The sequence below is a fragment of the Neofelis nebulosa genome, chromosome 4, assembly GCF_028018385.1.
Source record: "Neofelis nebulosa isolate mNeoNeb1 chromosome 4, mNeoNeb1.pri, whole genome shotgun sequence".
Classification (NCBI taxonomy): domain Eukaryota; kingdom Metazoa; phylum Chordata; class Mammalia; order Carnivora; family Felidae; genus Neofelis; species Neofelis nebulosa.
Window position 1 is genome coordinate 52,144,908 of NC_080785.1, and position 10,844 is coordinate 52,155,751.

Below are 10,844 nucleotides of genomic sequence, written 5' to 3' on the forward strand. Positions count from 1 at the left end.
TCCAGCCGCTGGCAATCACCAATCTGCTTTCTGTCTCTATGGATTTTTCTAGTCTGGTCATTGCTTAGAGATTGAGCCATAAAATATGAGGCCCTTTATGTCTGCTTTATTTCGCCTAGCAGGATGTTGGGGGAGTTCATTGTGCTGTGGCACATGTCAGGGCCTCATTCCTTTCTGTGACTGAATAATATTCCATTGTATGGATGTACCACACACTGTTTATCCATTGGGCTGCGTTCTTTATCAGTCTTCAATCTACACTTTCAAAATGAAGAGCTGAGGGCAGATCACGGCTAAAGATTCTTCCAGCTTCCAAACCTTGACTCTGTCTACCTCCACATAGCCTCTGCTGTGTTGTTTTGCATGAAGCTCTGTTAGATTGGCTCCAGGTCTCCTGTCCTCAGACATTGGCCTATCAAATTCCTGAGAGCACATTTTTAAATTCCATCTGTTAACATCCACCAAAAAAAAAAAAAAAAAAAAAAATTTCAATTGGTCTGGAAATCTTCCTTAAATTAAGGTTTGTTGGTAGACAATCCCAAATGGACTACTACTCTCTCTTCTCCAACTATGTGTGCAACGCCGTGGCAATTGACAAACTGTAATGGGCTGGGCCCATGAATGGGGGACTAAATGCTCTGAAGCAAAATCAACAGAAAACTCCTTCGAAAAAATCCATGGCATGTTGTACGCCCTAGGGAACAATTCAAGGTCTTATCCTAAGGTTCTCACTCTGCCACTCTCAATGCTTAATTCTGGAAAAAAGAAATTTCACCTGTCACTTGAAAATTTCAGCAGATGTCTGCAGCTTATTTCCACAAGCCTGTAAAGGATCAGAAAGATAAAGGAGGGAAGGGCTCATGGAGATAAGGGACTAGCAATAAATCCTCAAATTGTGTAAGTATAGAGTACTGTTAACAGAGTTTATGTGAGGATCTGAGACACCTTTCTAACTCATTGACTTTCACTCTTTACTAGATTATAAAACAGCGTATACTAACTACAGTCAGAAATAACACAAAGGCTTCTCATGCAGCACAACAAATACATATTTAATGTGAGAAAAGATTATAAATTACATATTATTCAATTTTGTGCTACTTCCCATCCCCCACATGCATAATAGAAAAGGAACTGGCTATGTTTTATCCCCCTACCTTTCTTGACATCAGCCAAACCCTGTTTTGCTTTCAGCCTGTTCCTTTGTTACATAACCACACTCTCAATCCATTCTTTCATTTCCTTCCAAGTGCTTTCCATCACGCCCGTGGTGTCTGAACCTCATTACACCTACTGGCGCGTGATGCTGGAGCATTTACTGTTCTCAGCCCAGCACATTCTTTGCTTGCAAATGCTTTAGATTCTTTTCCTTCGGAGATAAACCAAGAAATCTGCAAATTCATACCTAATCTGTCATAGCCCTGTCACCCAATTCAATCCTCTCCAAACAAAATCCTTTTGGTGAGAGGAAGACAATACCCCAGTTTCATAAATAATTTTTTCCACCAACCTTAATCTGCTGTCTATGAATATTAATGAGTCTCATCGATTCATGTCTCCATTTTATGTCCAATATTAGACACCTTCCCAGAAAGCTAGCTGTCAAGGTTGCAAAGGACCCTATTTCACTTTCACGTTAAATTAGCAAAATAAAAAAGGGCAACTTCTTTGGCTTGTGGATTTCAAGAGGTACCCCCTCTTTATCCCTGCACTCAAATTGCTTTTACATCGTTCCCAAATTATAGGTCAGTCCTGGCAGGAAGGAGAGCTGGGTTGTGTCACTTCTTTTTCGTCTATTCCAAGTAAGGGTTGACCTGCTACCATGGACACATTTCAGAGACGCAGTAAATGTGTCTCTTTTACCAATCTCAATTCCTTTGCTTGCTTGTTCTTTTTTCTTTTCTTTTTTTTTAATGACTTCCTTGTTGGGTCTAGGTCTGAATTTTTGTGACATTCTGCTTCCCCTGGCTATTCTTGCTTTAAAAAAAATTTTTTTTTTTATGTTTTATTTATTTTTGAGAGAAAGAGAGAGAGAGCATGAGAGGGACAGAGAGAGAGGGAGACACAGAATCTGAAGACAGGCTCCAAGCTAGCTGTCAGCACAGAGCCCAACGCAGGGCTCAAACTCACAATCCGGGAGATCATGACATGAGCCGAAGTCGGACGCTTAACTGACTGAGCCACCCAGGTGCCTTGGCTATTCTTGCTTTTAAATTTTCTGCATACAGACCACAGAATAAGTGGGTTTGGTTCCAGGGTTGCCCCTGGCCTGTGAGAAATCTTTGCGAAAATTAGGACATTTTAGAAAAAGGAGCTCCCTTTGGGCGAACATACCTGTGTACTGCGATCCAGGGTCTGCTGAGGGCAGTGTGGGCTGCATTTCAACACCTACTTCCTCTCCTCAGGGCACCTTGGCTGGTTTCTCTATTAAATCTTTCACTTATCCCCCTTCGCCGGTTTCTTGGACCCCAAGTGTTTTTTGGGGGATGCCAGAGGTTTGCCTTTTATGCTTAGATCCTTATTAACTGCAATTCACCTTTTTCTTCTTTACTCATTTTCACGGCGTTAATGTTAAACTCCTTGTTTATCTGCCAGGTTTCACAGAAGCACCTTTAATTCATCTTTCTATCTTTGAGCAATTTGAGTAGGAATTCAAGTTATATCCTTGGGTTTTACGTTTATTTGGTTGGTTGATTTTTTAATACATGCTTTCTTATGTTCAAAGACTTGCTTGCTGATAGCATTATTTGTTGCTTAAATGACAAACATATGGCCAACTGCCAGAGGAGCTGTGTTATTTGAGAAGGTCCAGGAAGCCTGCTCTAGGTCTAACTAGACCCCTCCTTGATTGCCATTCGTGCCTCAAATTCTATCTTAAAGCCACATTCTTTTGGACTAAGCAAATGCAGCCTTGTTGCAATATACTACACTTGGAAAGAACTAAGGAGACTGAACCAGTCATTGACACTTTAGTGAGAATTAGTTTATCAAATCCTGTTCCAAGGGCAGCTATGTGACAGAAGAAAGGTGGTTTGGGTCATGGAATATACTAATCCCCTAGTGGGCAGGCCTGATTAGGCTGGCAGAAATACCCTTGAACATATTGGTCATTTTGAGGGATTCTGAAGAGAACAAGGGACTGAAGAGAACAAAGAGAACAAACCCTCTTTGAGGGTTCTGAAGAGAACAAAGGCAAATTGACCTTTGTCATGTTTTTGCCCAGAGCAATCCCAGGGCAGCTCTAAGAGATCTAACTTGGTATAAACTATTCAACAGTATTGATGTTTCCCGATGTGACTAAGGATGAGACTCTTCTGTTAACTTGCTGGAGCAGCTGAGAATTCAGATTCCTTCCCTGGGCCTACACCAATCACTCCCTGTTTTGACCTTGATCTTTAGTCATTGAGCTTCCTTGATGGCCCAGGGTTGGTGATGTTAGCAGGGCAGGACACATACATCTAAGGAATTCATTTCTCACATGAATATGGCCACCTGTGGAAAGATCTACGCAAGACAGGCCACAGGCCCAAAGAATATTGAAGCAATAAAGGTCCTTAAAGACCATAACCAATCTAGTCCTAGGCCCGTCAAAGTGGGCTGCACACACATCTGAGGGTGCAAAGCCATGACTTACACACAAATTAAATATGGTGCATCTTCCTGCAGTGTCCTTTTACTAGATAGTAATAAATTTAAAATGTTAGCTTTAAATTAAAACAAGCATGCCTGTATTACAGAATGGAATATAGCAGTCACAGGAATTCAAACAGATACCAAGGAAAATGAATACATGAGCACAGAAAACAGAGCTTAGATTACCCAGGATTATGTTTTCAAAAACAATTTTGCATCAGAATCACCTGCAGAATTTCAAAAAAACTTCAGAACAATTCTGCTGCCAGTGCCCTTTCCAAATGGATTCTAGTACATTGATATTCCTCCAGAGCTCCTCTGGTGATTCAGAGGTACGGCCAGAGTTGAGAGCCTCCAAATTTGAGCCCAGCTGAGGCTCAGCAGGGTGAAGTGACTGACCCAAGATCACACAACTCATTTATATTTGGTGTTTTTAGCCATTGTTCTATCTATGATCTGCTTCTCAATAGGATCAGCTGCCTAGTTATGGGACCTAGTGCTAAACGGATAGTGCAGATCCCTTGTTGTATATAAATTGTTAAGAATTTTAAGACAGCAACAGCACAGCATTGGCAAGTGCAGAGTCCTACCGCATGTGCTGGCCCGTGTACACACCCATGGAGTCAGCCCTGCGCCTCCAAAGCCTGAAGAGTGTATTCAGCACTGCAGCCAACTTAGAGCAGTGAAAGCACATCTACAGGACGGGGAGGAACAGTGCCCTCATCTACATTCCCTAGTTTATGCAGTGAGATGACACATGCATGCAAGCATACCCACACGCACCCCTGCTCAGGTATTGCAGAGACACCTTCTGGCAGAAGTGGTTAGCAAAGATTAAATGAGATTGTTCTGCTGGAAAAGCATGTTTGCTTCTTCATCTAAACTGAGAATGAAACTGTCAGCTCTTGGCTCTAACCTGTGCTGGGTGGCTTATAAATTCCAGTTTACACTTTCGCCCCAAACCACTACCCCCCCTCCCCATCCCTGCACAAGTTTTCATACTCCTAAATCTTCATCTGGAATTATAGGCTCAGATTACGGAAAGGCGTTTTTGTCGTATTTTGAACACAACTGAGTTAGGTCCCTCTCCGAAATAAATGAGGGCGTCTGTTGGGTTGGGTTGAGGGGGAGAACCATGGACTGTGCGCATGCACACGTGCGTGCTCACACACACACACACACACACACACACACACACACCAATATCAGAGACGGGAAGCCCAGCAAAGCCTGATAGGATTGCAGAATTTAGGAGAAGCCCTCACTCTAAGGAGGCTGTCTTCTCCTGGAGAGCGAGAATAACACACTCCGTGCCTGGATAAAGACCTCTGTTAGGGGCGGGAGCAGATGTATGTGTGAGGGCCTGGGGGAAATGCAGGGAGGAGAGCACCAGGCAAACTGCTGGAGGAAACGAGAGTGCATCCATTCTCTTGAGATTCAGCAGCCGGGCAAGGTATGGAGAGTTAATGAACCAAGGGGAGGATGGGGGAACACCAGGGAATTCAAAGTAAGTGGATGAAATTCTCATTACGTCGCCACTGGAATTAATATGCAAGCTTTCCTCTCTCTCAGGGCTTCTTTTTGGCATTGCTGCTATGAAATATTTGGGGCCAGGGATGGAGCAAAACCCTAGAGAAAAGCAGGTGATTCATGTTCCTGGGAATTTGCATCCAACTCAGTAGATGGGGCAGACAGAGCCTGCACAGCTGGGGAAGCTTTCTCAAAACCTTCGAAATCAGCAGCCATCCAGTCCTGAGAACAAGGGTGATTTAGTCAGATAGGTCTGGGAGAGACCCAGTGTGGCCCGTTCTGTGAGGACCATTGCTTTCTTGATGGCCAGTCCCTGTCTGTATCTGACTGACTCAGGCTTACCCCTTAACGATGTTTGGAGACATGTATAAAAATGACAAAGGATTCACTGAAACTTAGAAAGGCCCTATGAGGGAATGCGCTATAATCAGCGTATTAAATCTATAACTTCGGGCCATGCACACGTGTGGTAGACAATCACACAAAGCAAGCACAAATACTCTAGGGGAGCTCTTGCTGCAGCGGCCAGAGTGGGCTCCCAGGTCAGGCAAGTGAGTTCTGCTCCCACCTCAGTGTAATCAGAGGACAAGAACTTAACCTCTCTTAGTCTTGTCTTCTCCAGCTAAAAATGAGCTACATCGAACAGCTATTTTATAAACTTGTCTTGAGGCTTGCATAACATGGTGTAGTTGTGAAGGTTTTCACCTGGACCATAGTAGGTAGTCAGCATACATACATACATAGTACACAGTGGGCACATAGTAGGTATTCAGTAATAACTATTATCAACCATCAGTCCTTTCTTTCTCTCTGCCCCCAGGCTGGGGATTAATGAAAACCCTCAGCCAAGAGTAACTTAAGAAGGAGATGCTTTTGGCCAGGTTCTGTTCCACCCTTTTGACGTACTCTTGTGTGCTTGGCTGGCCTTCTATGCACAACCAGCCCTTGTCCACAAGAAGCCCAACAGAATGGGCATCTCTCCATAACAGGAATGATACATTAACTGAGAAGACAGACGTCTTAGACTCTGTCTCATGCTGTTTTCAAACATCACCTCATGAGTTGACAAAGCAGTCCCGATTTGCTTCCTGATGAACCCGGACAATGCTGGAAAGTGAGGCTGTCCCTTTCCTTTCTTCCAACATGTGTCCAGTGAAGTGACCTCAGAACCGCCTCTCTGAGTTATCTTCTAGCAGCAGGAGAGAGGGTTCACCCAGGTCAGAACTTCTCCAGGGCTCCATGCCCTTCAAAGACACATCTTTGAGCATTCTGTTACAAAACGAGAAAAGTAAGGACAATGAAGAAAGCTTTCTTCAGTAAAGCTTTCAATCAAAAGGACTGTCCTCTATGTGGAGATTGTGGTTTGCTGGTGTTTTGTGTATCAAGATGTGCTTTGTGTGTGTGTGAAACAATAGAGAAAGGAGATGAAAGCAGTTATATTTTATACCCTGACTTGGCAAAATGAAAAGGAGGCAAACCCATGTTTCCCTCCGTTACCACCCAATTAAAAAAAAAAATAATTTTACTGGCTCATGAAATAAGAAAGCTGGAAACCACTGATATGGACCACCCTGGTGGTTTAGGGAAAGAAAATAACTTCCAGATTAGCAGCTACCCGGAACATTTTCCCCCAGACTGTAGACCCCTGGGCTTTTGCTGCATGAATTATTTCATGTCTCCTATCTATGACAAATATGGCAAATGAGGGTGAAAGGGGCTGTATGAGAGGTCATGGGTCTCCCCCAATAAACCAACCACATAGTAGTAAGGAGGGATGCAAAGTCAACGTGCTATCCCCATTCCTACCACAGATACAACTCTTCCCTCGTGTAAATGGGTCTGAGAACATTTGGTGTTGATGCTGATCCAGTACTTCCAAAATACTATGTTCGTATTTAAAACATTTCTAAGCGAAACATCTTCTGTTAGAGATTCAACTACAACCTGGTTTTGTTTGGGCTTGAAAAGACCACTTTTTTGGGTGAGAGTCCAATATTGTAAAATTACTCTTTTCATTATGATAACTAGCAGGTACCAAACACCTAACCACGAGGTCACATTTCCAATAACGTATCTCAAATTATGTGATGTTTTGTCCTATTGTTTTGTGTTTGCTAATGCTGCTTCAGCAAGTATGTCTAGACCTCTCTGAGAAGAACTCAAATGGTCCCCCAAAGCTTCCTTGTGGGTTACCTGATACTCTAGCCAGCCATTGGACTTCAGGCTGCTGGCCTTCACACCATCCCAGGCTCCAGGTCATTCCACCCTTCCAGGCCTTTCCTGTCAGGCCTTGGTCTCCTCCATCCTTTCTTCCCCTACCAGGCCTTTGTGATTAATTTCTGCTGTCCCCTCCTGGAATGACTACTTGTTCAAGTCCTTGCCCTTGGCCAAGGTTCACTTCAAGACATTTCCTTTAGGAATTCTAAGATCCCTAGTGTATAAATAGCCTCTTTTGTCATTCTCCTGCTGCACTTTGTACCCCAATAATCCAAGGTATGTGTAGTGAGTGCTGAAATGATTATTTGTATGTCTGTGTTCCTACCACTTTCAGCCACCCTGTGAGCTCCAGGATGCAAGGACTAGATCATAATCATTTTTTTTTTTTTAACTCACCAAAGCACTGGCACAATATATTGAACATAGTAAGTCTGGCAAATACTGTTTAAGACTGAATTGCCTTAAATTCTCACTAAGGTGTAAAGGACTGATTGTCATACCTCCCAGAATGCATAAGAAAAAACGTTCTTTCCCCCGGTAGGAACATTGGCTCTCACTGGTCCATGGAGGGAAAAGACAATTCTTGAACCTTCCAGAAAATCCTACAGGATGGATAGCTTGAACAGCATTCAGGTAGGTGAAATGTCAAAGAAGCACATAAATTCATGACAAGAATCCCCACCGTGTCCCCTACCAATCACTCCAAACAACAACACTGACAGATTTTGTACACTATCAGCCTTATTTAACCAGCCATCATTTCCTTTTAAAAAAAAAAAAATAAGAAGAAGAGTTAAGGTCAAGTAGAAAAAAAAATGCCTTTGAATTAAAATCTTAGCTTTTCTTTGAACATCCAGATGATTAAATGAGATCCAGACGAAAGCAGGCAATTTCCAAAAAATAAAACCCAGCCGGGGGTACTGCATTCCCTCATGCTTCTACCAGTAACCCCATGGTAAAGTAAAGTAATGATTGATTCGGAGAGAATTATGGCTATTATAAACTGTAATCAGTGGTGGATGAGAATAATTACACAGGGAAAGGAGGGAAAAGCTGAAACATGGCTGAGCAGTGTTCTGATGGATGGGGAAGTCATTTCCTGGCCGTTAATGACTGATTTTTCAACAGTCAGCACACAAGCTTTAATCCCAGAGGGGAGAAGGAGAAAGAAATGGCCACATTATAAAGGATGCTACTGACTTAACCTTACCACTTTTAATCTGAATATAGCTGATGCCTGTCCCCCTATCTGTCCTTGCTTTTTTGTTCTTGCTTTTGCAGATATACCCTCTGGTGGGGTGAGGTTAGGTCTGGCCTTTATCTGAGAGACACCAGAAAGAGTTATGGTTATATAGAACTCCCGTAAATCACGGTGGTGGGAAATGGCATTGGGGCGTCAGAACTGCGAGGGCCACAGAAATCACCTGGTCTAGTCTGCTCGTTTCACAGGGGATCCCAAAGAGGTGAAGTGATTTGTTCAAGTCACACAGGTAATGGACTTTCAACCTGAGGGGAGCCTGCCCACCCAGGACCACAAGGGAGACTGGCCTTGTCACAGAGGCACGATCAGAGCCCTGAGGGAGACAGCTTTGCTAAACTCATTTCGATATTGTCACCAGCTCAGTGTCTTGCCCTCTGAGACAGGCTCCGGGGTCCCCTGTTGTGCCTGCAGAAATTGTTCCTGGGTGAGGTCACAAGAAGTCTGAGAGAGCATAGGCCTGTGGAATGATCCATTTTCATTTATAGATGAGCAGTGAGTCTTTTAATCTGTGACCCTAATGGCGGGAGGGAGGGACAGAAGGATAGAGACTGAGACAGGGAGAGGGAGAGAACCGAATGTATCTTATTTGTGTCCATACAACAGGATAACTGATGGAAACAGACTAGAAGTCATAAAACTGTGTAAAGCAGGACAACCAGAATTGTTGGTGACAGACACTTTTCTTTGGAGCCCTATGAATTTGAAGAGCCTTTCTAATACCTTCATGAAGTACTAGGTTTCTCTCTCACCTCCTCCTTACCTCTGTCAGAGCCCCTAAAGCAGAGAAGATGTGTGATGGCGGATAATGTGGGACAAATTCCAGCAACCTCTCTCCTCTCTGCCTCCAGGACAAAGCCCATCAGAAGGAAAAGAAGGATCATCTTCTAAGAAAATATGACTGCCTCTGAAGCCAAATTATGTCAAGATATAAGATCAGGAATGTCCAGATGCTGTTTATCCCATCTTAATTAAATTTGGACTTCTTTGGGGGAAAAAAAGTACCTCAGTTCTAGGAAAAGTTTTTTGGACTCTGAGGCTGTTTGGATTCTGTTTTATGAAAATAAACATTTTAATCAAGATACCATCATTCCTAGATTTTCACTGCGAAGGTATTTTCTGAAGCAAACCCTCTTGAGCCAATATATGTTCTTAATAATATTCTATTCAATGCTGCCCAATGGTCTTTGTTTTTTCTCTGTTCTCATTTTCAGTTTCTTAAAAGTATTTCAAACAGGATCAATGCCTTTTCAAAGGTACATTTTACAGTGATGCCGTGAGAAATCATTTGTCCATCTGGTATTCCTTTCCCCTCCTTCAGGTAAGCACACCTCAGATTTCCTTCAGGGAACCATGCTTCCCCTAGTCCCTGGAATCCTGATAGATCTACAAATCCCAGAGTCATGTCCCACCACATAGCACCCTTACCCCACTGGCACTCCATGTGCCCCCAGATGCAGAAGGGGGCATGCAGTCTTGATGGGCCAGTCTAAGTCCTCTCTTCCCAAGCCAGAGTGATTGGCTTTGAAATGGCCATCTTTCTTGAGACTTTCTACACAGATGCTGAGAGAGTGTATATACCTTGTTGATTTGGAATAATAGCTGTAGGATATGGTCTTTGAGCTGCCTGGACTATCTTTCCATCTGTAGAGAAAGAGCCACAGTGGGGGGGGGGGGGAGAAAAAGAGAGAGAGAGAGAAAGAGAGAGACAGAGAGAGAGAGAGGCTAACCTTATATATCATCCAAGTCCATGGATCCAGCAGAACCTGACTTTTAAATCCCATAACCCTGAACTCCACAATTATGGGAAATAATGCACTCCCTTGCTGTAAGCTACATGAAATTGGATTACTCTCTCTTATTACCCAGAGTCCTGACAAGACTAAGACTTTTCATTGGGCCTGCTTTGATTTAAACCTTGGCTAGAGGGTTCAGTACTTTCTTTCTTTTCCTTCCTTCCTTCCTTCCTTCCTTCCTTCCTTCCTTCCTTCCTTCCTTCCTCTTTCTTTCTTTCTTTCTTTCTTTCTTTCTTTCTTTCTTTCTTTCTTTCTTTCTTTCTTTCTTTCTTTCTTCCTTTCTTCCTTTCAGAAAGTACAAGCAGGGGAGAGGGGCAAAGGAAGAGAGAGACTCTTAAGCAGGCTCCACACTCAGTACAGAGTCCGACAAGGGGCTCAGTCCCACACCCCTGGGATCATGACCTGAGTTG

General features: G+C 43.3%; 1 long non-coding RNA gene across 1 annotated transcript; it reads left to right on the forward strand.

The window, feature by feature from the left end:
* The first annotated feature begins 7,925 nt into the window (after nt 1-7,925).
* On the forward strand, nt 7,926-9,819 carry LOC131508406 (uncharacterized). Its single transcript, XR_009260001.1, has 2 exons — nt 7,926-8,013; nt 9,490-9,819. It is a non-coding gene; the product is annotated as an uncharacterized LOC131508406 (long non-coding RNA).
* The last annotated feature ends 1,025 nt before the right edge of the window (nt 9,820-10,844 follow it).